Source organism: Salmo salar, chromosome 20 (genome assembly GCF_965601325.2).
Source record: "Salmo salar chromosome 20, fSalSal1, whole genome shotgun sequence".
Lineage (NCBI taxonomy): Eukaryota > Metazoa > Chordata > Actinopteri > Salmoniformes > Salmonidae > Salmo > Salmo salar.
Window position 1 is genome coordinate 26362304 of NC_138310.1, and position 12297 is coordinate 26374600.

The following is a 12297-nucleotide window of genomic DNA, read 5'->3' on the forward strand; positions in this document are numbered from 1 at the left end:
CATCCCAGTTAGTGAGCAATTCTCCTTTGCCAAAATAATCCATCCACCTGACAGGTGAGGCATATCAAGAAGCTGATTAAACAGCATGATAATTACACAGGTACACCTTGTGCTGGGCACAATAAAAGAGCACTCTGAAATGTGCAGTTTTGTCAAACAACACAATGCCACAGATGACCCAAGTTTTGAGGGAGCGTGCAATTGGCTTGCTGACTGCAGGAATGTCCACCAGAGCTGTTGCCAGATAATTTAATGTTAATTTTTCTACCATAAGCCGCCCCCAACGTCATTTTAGAGAATTTGGCAGTACGTCCAACCAGCCTGTTCAGTGTTGTAACCGACTTCAGTGGCCAAATGCTCACCTTCGATGGCCACTGGCACGCTGAAGAAGTGTGCTCTTCACAGATAAATCCCGGTTTCAACTGTACCGGGGAGATGGCAGACAGCATGTATGGCGTTGTGTGGGTGAGCGGTTTTCTGATGTCAACGTTGTGAACAGAGTGCCCCATGGTGGCAGTGGGGTTATGGTATGGGCAGGCATAAGCTACGGACAACGAACACAATTGCATTTTATCGATGGCAATTTGAGAGATACCGTGACAAGATCCTGAGGCCCATTGTCGTGGCATTCATACGCCGCCATCCCCTCATGTTTCACCATGATAATGCACGGCCCCATGTTGCAAGGATCTGTACACAATTCCTGGAATCTGAACATTTCCCTGTTCTTCCAAGGCCTGCATACTCAACAGACATGTCACCCATTAAGCATGTTTGGGATACTCTGGATCAGCATGTACAACAGCGTGTTCCAGTTCCCGCCAATATCCAACAACTTCGTACAGCCATTAAAGAGGAGTGGGACAACATTCCACAGACCACAATCAACAGCCTGATCAACTCTATGCCAAGGAGATGTGTTGCGCTGCATGAGGCAAATGAAGGTCACACCAAATGCTGACTGGTTTTCTGATCCACGCCCCTAGCTTGTTTTTAAAGGTACTGTATCTGTGACCAACAGATCCATAGCTGTATTTCCAGTAATGTGAAATCCATAGATTAGGGCCTAAATTATTTATTTCAATTGACTGATTTCCTTATATGAAATGTAACTCAAAATTGTTGCATGTTGCGTTTATATTTTTGTTCTGTGAAGCTACAGAGACTCATTGCCCTAAATCACTTAGGCTGTATTTTAAGATGTGCAATAACGTTCTGTGATATCTTCATTGGAAACAACATGAACAATTCTCCTCTTGTCACACATGAAATGAATATGGGTCACACATTGTTAGATTATTACGCTGAATTGTTTATTCAAAGTTATCTCATCTTTACCACAACTCAAATCAATCCATGAAATCCATGCAGGAAAGAATAACTAACTGTCAATTGACACAATTTATTGACGGTCACATTTAATCTCCCCTGCTTATGCAGCACTGACTTCAGCACTAATATTGCTGCACTCTCATCAGCAGGCAGAACCCTCTGTCTGCTCCAAGTGTGTGGGCCAGGATTGTAATGGCCTTGAATTGACTTGTCACCACACACACTTACTCTAATTGATGTAAGAGTCTGATACTGATACAGTACATTACAATACCAACAAGGGCTATGAATAACAATCATATCAGCTGTGATCTGTGTAAACTCTTATGGTAACAATAGATAAACCATGTCTCCCAATGTCTAGCCAATTCTTACAGTACAATCCATGTTTATGTGCCACAGTGATGCAACCACTGAGCAATTAAATCTGAATGTACCTGAATGTACCTGTACGCAGCGGGTGTGTGTAGGTGCACGAGACTCAAATCTCCTAAGGGCCACCACCAGGCAGAGCGAGTAGCGACACCCAACCAGCAACAGGGCGGGTCCTCAGGGAATGAGCAGGGTGGGGAGGGTCAACAATCCTTTTTCCACAGCAGCCTGTCTCCGTTTTAGAGGCTCCTCCTTCCAAGGCTGACGATAGCCAGGAACTGAGATGTGATGTGGTGTGATTGGAGAGAGCGAGGGTGAGACAGAAAAAGATAGAGAATAAAGAAATGTGATTGGAGAGAGCGAGGGTGAGACAGAAAAAGATAGAGAATAAAGAAATGTGATTGGAGAGAGCGAGGGTGAGACAGAAAAAGATAGAGAATAAAGAAATGTGATTGGAGAGAGCGAGGGTGAGACAGAAAAAGATAGAGAATAAAGAAATGTGATTGGAGAGAGCGAGGGTGAGACAGAAAAAGATAGAGAATAAAGAAATGTGATTGGAGAGAGCGAGGGTGAGACAGAAAAAGATAGAGAATAAAGAAATGTGATTGGAGAGAGCGAGGGTGAGACAGAAAAAGATAGAGAATAAAGAAAGTGTAAGGAAGGAGGAAAAAGGAAAATCATTCAATCTAATTTGTCTTCAGTTTGCTCCGATTACTCCACAGAACTCCAGATGAGCACTGCAGAACATAGCTAGAAGTGCGAGAGAGAGAAAGGTGGGGGGTGACACTGATCTACAGTATTAACTCCTGTAGGCTAACACTCCAACTTATTCTGATACTGCTTGTTTATTGAAATCACCAGCAGAATGTACAACAATTTCCATGTGGGAGGATGCCTTATTGTATTAGCCTGGAACCTGTCACACTATGCAAATGTAGACTACAGTAAGTGCACCCGGCATTCATTCATTATTTCCCACTGTCCAGCTCGCGAAGGGAACAACATAAATGTATAACACGGTATACATCCCATAGGCTGAGTCTCACAACTATGATTCTCCTTCACTGCACACAAAATGAATCATCCCTCTTTTGTTCAGGATGGTTATCCTGGGGAGGCAGATAGAGAGAGAGGAGAGGAGGGGGAGCAGAGGTGGAGAGATACTCAGACATCCACCACACAGACACTGGACGAGCAGCTCTCACCAAGACAAAGCTTTGTATCGCTGCAGATAGACACTGTTGCGTCACTGGGGTGAGTGTGCAAGAGAAAACGCCTCAGCTGAAGTAGGTTTCCTGTCAGTGCTGGCTGCACGGAGCTCATTAGCAGAGACCTTCAGGGGACTGATTCAGAGAAAGGACACGACATGCTGGTCAACAGCCTTCAACAGCCTTCTCTTTAAATGAGTCTGTCTCAATAAGTATGATGCAGGGTTGGCACTTAGTCTGCATCATCTTTACTATGACCCTCATTCAGTGTTGGAGAGTCAACCAGCTCGTCATTCATTCATCTCATTCAGTGTTGGAGAGTCAACCAGCTCGTCATTCATTCATCTCATTCAGTGTTGGAGAGTCAACCAGCTCGTCATTCATTCATCTCATTCAGTGTTGGAGAGTCAACCAGCTCGTCATTCATTCATCTCATTCAGTGTTGGAGAGTCAACCAGCTCGTCATTCATTCATCTCATTCAAGTGAGTCAGTCAGGTTGTGTATTGTGCCTTGAGAAGAAGCTGGCATTTTCTCCTGCATTTTACCAAATGACGCGGGGTCTGAGAGCCAGCACTGCTCACTGCACAGCACAGCGGTGCCCGGGGACAGGAGAAACAACCATGCAGAACCATGTGAAGCTGTGCCAGAAAAGAATAATGGAAGACAGAGGGTAAGATGGGGGAGGAGAAAGAGAGATGGAGACATGGAGGAAACCAGAGCACCAACATCATTGTCTCCTTCATCATTACCATCACTCATCCCCTCATACAGGGGTGGAAAGGACCCATTTAGAAACCTGTGACTCAATCAAGTGACTAACAGGATAGTCCATAGGCCTACTAGTGTGTGTCTTTCAGCACCGCAGCCTCACATCCCCTCCAACCCAACCTGTTCGCAGGGGAGAGATAAAGACGTGTTTCCAGCAATGTTCCAATGGTGTTCCTGAATTACTTGAATGTACGGCTGTAAAACAAAGGAAAAAAACAAGGGAAAGTGAAACACTGGTTTCAAACACTACTAGGTATAGTATGACTAGCTTGCTCCCTCCCATTGTAGTATGAACCCTTCCTGAAGCTCTGACTGCAATGGACACACCGCTCTGCCAAGACCTTTTCTCTCTCTCTCTCTCTCTCTCTCTCTCTCTCTCTCTCTCTCTCTCTCTCTCTCTCTCTCTCGCTCTCTCTCTCTCTCGCTCTCGCTCTCTCTCGCTCTCTCTCGCTCTCTCTCGCTCTCTCGCTCTCCTGAAGTCCATAACAGGGAGCTGACTACCTTGCATCTGTTAATTACAGCACAATATCAAGACCATTATGACCACAATCACTTGGGTTATAACTGGGTTATGTCCCACCTTTATATCATTTTTAATGGAGATACACCATTACAGGAGTCCTTCTGCACTGAATTTCCAGCGTTAGAATTCCTCTGCCCTGCTCTGAGACAAGAGAGAAAAGTCTTAAGTGGGTTAATGAGACTCTGAGAATAATGCAAACTCCCACAGATTGGTTTTAGTTTAATTAATCATTCATCGGGGCAGTTCCTATTGTGACTCACAGAATTGAAAGTTATTTAGGGGTGGAGCTTGAAAAAGCCTGTGTCCAGCTTCAGGGCACTGCTGCTACAGCCAACATGGCTTGCCATTGGCTGTTGTTGACTCCCTGAGGGCTGATGTGACAAAAAAGGGCTGTACTGCTGAGCTGACACAGCCAATTCCTTTTGAGAGGTATTGATGGCAATTTGATGCATTAATCACTCTTCTGTTCAAGGGGCTTTGTGTCATCATTCCACCAAGAATCACACTATAGCCATAAGTGAATTTACATTACACACACAACAGATATTGATGTGAGAAGCACAAAAGCACACTTTTCCACATGAAATATTACATTTCTGCCATTAAGTTGCAATATGCTAAGAAAGGACCACCATGCTCTGAGAGTCTTCAGTAAGTCTACCGCAGAACCAGCTGCTGAAGGGTGTCAGGTCTCGAGGAGAGGTGGGTGTACAAGTCAGGCGCAGGAGAGGAGTAAATACGGAGAAGGCGTATTTATTAACAGTTCATCAAACACAACAGGCACAGACTAAATAGCAGTCCACAAAAATCACTAGAACATAGTCTAGGGAAAAACACCTGTTAAAAACAATGAACAAAATATACGCCACCCAAAACCAAAGACAGGAAAACGCAAACAAACCCGCACGAAACAAAATGGGTAGGGCGAGGTTAAATACACCAACTAATCAACCTCAACTAGACACAGGTGAACAATCAAAACAGACATGACTAAACAAAAAGGAAAAAGGATCGGTGGCAGCTAGTAGACCGGTGACGACGACCGCCGAGCGCCGCCCGAACAGGGAGAGGAGCCACCTTCGGTGGAAGTCGTGACAAAGGGCTTGTGCCTCTGCTCTGCCTCTGTCTGTTAACCACACCCTCCTTATGCTGAGCTGAGCTGGCCTTTTAGCCATAAAAACCTGGAAATAATGTTAGCAGAGGACTAACAAAAGCCATTAGGAAAAAAACACCCTGATTGGTTGGCACAGGATGTTGCCCTGTAAACCACTTGTGTGTAGCAGTGCTGACAAGTCCCCCAAGCCCACCCCTTATTAAACCCTTTTCCCACTACTAAACCGAACCATACCATTCTGCATGTTACAGTGGCCAGGGTAGGAATGTTTATTGGGGCGGTTACAGCAATATTCTTGCTGGTTTCAGTGGGACTGATTGAGGACTCAACCAGCCAATTCTCTACATTTAAAAAAAGCACACGCTTTTAGCCAAAGAGTCTGTTGGCAGTAGTAAGCGCAGCTGCAGAGATCCTTGGTAGTGGGGTCCTGGACCAGAGCCTTTGGCATCACTGATCTGTGTGGGTAGGTGGGAGGTAGTCAGGACTCCTGGGGTGTGCACCGATGGAGAGTAGATGGTGTTATGTCGAGAATCCCAGAGAGACCTGGCTAGAATAGAGCCCTTCCACACCTTGTCTTGTTTGCCCTCACACACTTTATATATAAAGACACATGGATACTCTGACCCAAATGCTCCGTTCATGGAAATGAACATTTCCATTTCAGAATATGAACGTTTCTGGCGAAAAACATAATTATATTTCAGTGATAAGAAGCACTGAAGCATCCAACGGGCAATGGGCCGATGCAGACAATCTTTTAAAAGCAATCTTTACAGAAGTGTTTGTATATCAGTCATGGTATTTCCTTGAAAGGTACTCTAAAATAACCTTTTTCCTACTCTTCAACAAATCAGTGGTTTCTGTTTGGGAAGCTTTTCTTTGGGCTTTCTTAACTATCAGATTATCAATGAAACAATTTCATATAACAACATGTGGAACGAACATCCCTATTCGTGGAATTTTTATCTTCGGTGTTTGGCAACTGAATGTGGTTATACCTACATCCATTACTTGATGCTGAAATTACATTTTGAATATTTTTATGAGGTTTGATGAATGATTTACATGGTCAGAGTCACTCTCCCATGCTCATACTCACTTTGGCTCATTTATCTTCTAACTTCCACTCCCTACGTTATCCTTAAATATAATCAACTTTCTCATTACAACCGATGAAACGCCGCATTCCAAAATTGTATCTTTGTCATTGGGATCAAAGAGTGCTTCTGGCGTTAATGTGTTCTGGGGAAATGGGCAGGGGACTGGGGAGGCCATTGGTTTGAGTGAAAGGCCCATTCTCGTCAGCCCAGCAGGAGAGGGGGGTGAGATGGTGAGATAGCAACCCTGAGGCCTACATATGGACAGAACTGTAAAGCACTGCACCAAGTAACCCTCTACTGCAGGACAAAAACTTCGCTCAGCATTTCTTAATTATTTACAACTCCCACCCCATCCTCCACTGCTCCTCACTCCAGTGAAGCGGTTTCTCTTTCTCATTTTTAAGGCCTTAGTGTGCACTTTAGTTATTCATTACTCTATCTGCAAGACATTGTGTGTCTGAACACGTACCGTGGGCTCTGGGGGGAAAGGAAGAAGGAGAAAAAATGATGCGATAAAGGAGAGCTTGGCAGGAAGGAGGGATGGGGAGGACAGGAAAGGGGCTTCTTTTGGGAGCCTGTTGGTATGCCTGTTGGTGAGAGATGTGGCTGTGGTTTAGCGGAGGGGAGGGGCTCTTCCTCGTCTAGGACATACAGTACATGTCACATATGGTACTCTTCGACCGTACCACCAGTGTTACACTAGTGTACTGTATACACCCTTATGTTATAATAGGGAAATAGTGTTTCCATAGCTAGGGCTGACACAGACACTGAGACTTGTGAAGAGAGTCATTGTAAATAAGAATTTGTTCTGAACTGACTTGCCTAGTTAAATAAAGATTCAATTAAATAAATTAAAATAAAAAGAGCAGAATCAACAACCTCTGCATAATCAAAACATTTGCTTTGTGAGAAGCTGTTAAAGTTCACAGTTAGCCATTTTTATGTAAGTGTCATCAGAAAAATACAAGTGGCCTGGCTTTGGCTCCAAGTGAGAGCATGTCCGCCGGAGCCATGGCCCAGTGAGACACGGCTGTCGGCCTGCGTAGATGGAAAGTTTGAGCCTTTTGGGTAAAGCACTGGGGTAAATCCTGTATGGAAATGTGCCATACAGTATTAGCCCTGTTTTCAGTCATATGAACGGGTCAGCAGGAACCATCTGTGTGGCCATCTGTGAGGAACAAAGAGGCGGCTTCACCTCTCTTCGGATGAGAGAGGATGGCCCTCCCTAGGTCTCACAGCCACCACCACTTCCTCTAGGGAGGCATATTTCCAGATTCAGCCCCTTTGGGTAACAAACAGGAAAGACCCTCCTGTGACCACCAAGCACTTGCGCTGTCACTACCCTGCAGACACGGCAATTTCATCCAAATAGAGCCAATAAGAGAAGGGACTGGAGAGGGCTGGCACACAAACACATACAAATGATAAGTACACACTCACACACATACTGTACAAACAACACTTCACACATAAATAGGACGCAATTGTACCTATGGTCTCTTAGCATGATGAAAACAAATACAAATCTACAGGCATCTTCAGAAAAAAATCGATTTAATTCCAACATGATCTGTTGCATGTGTAGGCCTATTTAAATTGAGTCATTGAACAATTGCAATCCTGACTTTGGCAACCTGAAAATGCAAGCATTATGCAGACACCATTCATCATAAAGGCAGCATCCACCTGATTATATTTCAGGATGGGCTCCTCATCCCTCATGTGCTCCCAGCTCATAGTCTGGTGACTCATCCTTGCCGTACCCCAGAAGTGAGAAGAGGGATGTGGAGATTAAACTCTAGAGTTGTGAGTCATTTTCCACTCATTTCCTCACTACCTCTCTCCATCTCAGGAAGACAGGCATAATCAGATGTGCATGGGGCATTACATTAAACCACGCATCTTCCAATGTCAAAATCTCATGGCTTATATTGTTACTCACAAGCCTTGAAATATGGCTATTAAACTAGACATGTTTGTACGTGGCCTAAGCGGAGGAGGGAAATAGAATCGCTCCCGTTCTGTCTCTATTGTCTCTCTGAGGATAATGCCGATGCCTCTGGTGGGCCCCCGGCTGTTCTGCTGGAAATCAGCCATGAGGAGCTGGCACACTTCAGCTGCTGGCTATCTGACACTCCCTCTGGCCCCGCCAGAAAACTAGCAGGTACCATGTCCCTGAGTGTTTTTCAACAGATCCCTGTTTGCAAACAAAGAGCCCCCTCGCACCCACAGATCTCTCTTGAAAAAAGGATTTTCATCTCAAGAAAACTAACCTAGTTAAATGTTTATTTTATTTTATTGAACCTTTATTTAACTAGCCAAGTCAGTTTAACTTCTGACCCTGAGGCATTCCTCTTGATGGGACATGTGTCCTGACTCCTGACATTCATGTTCAACCTGTTTAAGTACAGCTTAAGTTGCAGTGATGTGACAAGACAGGGAGATATGTTACGATCTGACTGTGTTGCATGTGCTCACTCCTCAGCTTCCTCCCATCAAACAGCCTCAACCGTACAGCAGGATGATGAAGACATCAATTGCAAAAATTGCTGAAGTTGGAGACTTTTATTTCTCTCACCAACTTTAAACATCAGCTACCTGAGCTGCTAACCGATCGCTGCAGCTGTACATAGTCCATCTGTAAATAGCCCACCCAATCTACCTACCTCATCCCCATACTGTTTTTATTTTATTTACTTTTCTGCTCATTTGCACACCAGTATCTCTACTTGCACATCATCATCTGCTCATTTATCACTCCAGTGTTAATCTGATAAATTGTAATTCTTCGCTACTATGGCCTATTTATTGCCTACCTCCTCATGCCTTTTGCACACACTGTATATAGACTTTCTTTTTTTCTGCTGTATCATTGACTTGTTTATTGTGTTATTGGCTTGTTTATTGTTTACTCCATGTGTAACTCTATGTCACACTGCTTTGCTTTATCTTGGCCAGGTCGCAGTTGTAAATGAGAACTTGTTCTCAACTAGCCTACCTGGTGAAATAAAGGTGAAATAAAAATGTTTTTTTTAAATTGTGCACTGAAGCAGAGTGTATTGACAAACTGGTAGGGATTGTGATCTGCTTCAATTATCAATTCCAAAAACAGAATCCACATGCAAAGATTGATTATTTATTTATATGGATTTGGCAATTTTGGGTGAGGTTGTCAGTCAGCGTTTCTTGAACATTTAATGACCCGTGATAGGACACATTTTGATTTAAAAATGTAGGTTCAGCAGTTTGATTACAAGGGAAACCGCTCGGTCACTGACTTCATGATAGGCTTAGGCAGTACCACTCAACACTCACTCCCTCTCTACAATTACCCCATTAGGAAAGGCTTTTGATGAGCCAACTGTCTTAATGACCTGTCACTTGGTGATGTAGTGGGGTCAGCAGTGGTCCTCTCCATCACCACAGCTTAGGTTGGTCTGTCTATGCTGCTAAAGGGTTGCCAGTGGCAACTAATTTTAGAAGAATATTATCTATTGGACTGAGTCTGCGGTTGATTCTCTCTATTGGAGTGTGAGGCACTTGTCACAGATTCAACCCTAATCAAGGCCAGGCTATAGATATGGCCAGTTCTGATTCTAAACCTCTCTTTTGGGTGGACTGTGGAGTTATTGTCTCATCAATGGCCCTTCTCTTCATCACCACAGCAGCTTTTGGAGAGCTGTGATAACAAGTGTCCAGGGGAACCCACTCTGTCAATCGATCCTGATCCCACGCTTTGATGATCCTTAGAGGAGTACAAAGAAAAACATCTCACTCCCTTTGGACATGGAGACACAACACACATAACCATTCATATAGCTATCCAATCAACAAACTGTGTACAGCAGTCATGTACGTAAAAAAAAAAAAAACACAAATTCATGCACAGAAATCAAATACAATATGATGCAGTTCAGGCTTTTATCTTTTCCCCAAATATGGATTTCCGAGGAACATGAAGAAGAGGAACAGAACTACCTTTACCATCTGTGACCATGGTAACAAGGAGATCAGAAGAAGAAAATTGGATTGATAAAATACTGTGTGTGTGTGTGTGTGTGTGTGTGTGTGTGTGTGTGTGTGTGTGTGTGTGTGTGTGTGTGTGTGTGTGTGTGTGTGTGTGTGTGTGTGTGTGTGTGTGTGTGTGTGTGTGTGTGTGTGCATGCATGTATGTGTGCGTCACGTTAAATCTAATTTCAGAGGAAAAATAAATAGGGGTACAAAACACATAACTAATTACTAATGACTAGTGTGCTGAATTTCAACCCTTAATAATGCCTCTAGCCTGATGGCCTTCCTTCAGTCCTAGAAATAGAATCGAACAAGAACCGGTCCCCTAAGAGAGCATGGTCTAAGGAAACAAACCCAAAGATACTGGAATATGGGTACATCTGCCTTCCAGCCTTAAATTATGTAGTTCGCTTGCAGAGCACTTATGTGTCTCTTTCCAATCTTTTTTTCTACCTCTATCATAAAAAGAATTTCTCTCTCTCTCTCTCTCTCTCTCTCTCTCTCTCTCTCTCTACAATTGTTTACAGACAAATTAATTATTATTTCACTTATAATTCACTGTATCACAATTCCAGTGGGTCAGAAGTTTACATACACTAAGCTGACTGTGCCTTTAAACAGCTTGGAAAATTCCAGAAAATTATGTCATGGCTTTAGAAGCTTCTGATAGGCTAATTGACATAATTTGAGTCAATTGGAGGTGTACCTGTGGATGTATTTCAAGGCCTTCCTTCAAACTCAGTGCCTCTTTGCTTGACATCATGAGAAAATCTAAAGAAATCAGCCAAGACCTCAGAAAAAAATTGTAGACCTCCACAAGTCTGGTCCATCTTTGGGAGCAATTTCCAAATGCCTGAAAATACCACGTTCATCTGTACAAACAATAGTGCGCAAGTATAAACACCATGGGACCACGCTGCCGTCATACCGATCAGCAAGGAGACACGTTCTGTCTCCTAGAGATGAACGTACTTTGGTGCAAAAAACGCAAATCAATCCCAGAACAACAGCAAAGGACCTTGTGAAGATGTTGGAGTAAACAGGTACAAAAGTATCTATATCCACAGTAAAACGAGTCCTATATCGACATAACCTGAAAGGCTGCTCAGTAAGGAAGAAGCCACTGCTCCAAAACCGCCATAAAAAAGCCAGACTAAGGTTTGCAACTACACATGGGGACAAAGATCGTACTTTTCGGAGAAATGTCCTCTAGTCTGATGAAACAAAAATAGAACTGTTTGACCATAATGACCATCGTTATGTTTGGAGGAAAAGGGGGGGGGGGGGGGCTTGCAAGCCAAAGAACACCATCCCAACCATGAAGCACAGGGGTGGCAGCATCATGTTGTGGGGGTGCTTTGCTGCAGGAGGGACTGGTGCACTTCACAAAATAGATGGCATCATGACGACGGAAAATTATGTGGATATATTGAAGCAACATCTCAAGACATCACTCAGCAAGTTAAAGCTTGGTCGCAAATGGGTCTTCCAAATGGACACTGACACCAACCATACTTCCAGAGTTGTGCAAAATGGCTTAAGGACAACAAAGTCAAGGTATTGGAGTGGCCATCACAAAGCCCTGACCTCAATCCTATAGAAGATTTGTGGGCAGAACTGAAAAAGCATGTGCGAGCAAGGAGGCCTACAAACCTGACTCAGTTACACCAGCTCTGTCAGGAGGAATGGGCCAAAATTCACCCAACTTATTGTGGGTAGCTTGTGGAAAGCTACCTGAAACATTTGACCCAAGAGAAACAATTTAAAGGCAATGCTACCAAATACTAATTGAGTGTATGTAAACTTCTGACCCACTGGGAATGTGATAAAATAAATAAAAGCTGAAATAAATCATTCTCCTTACT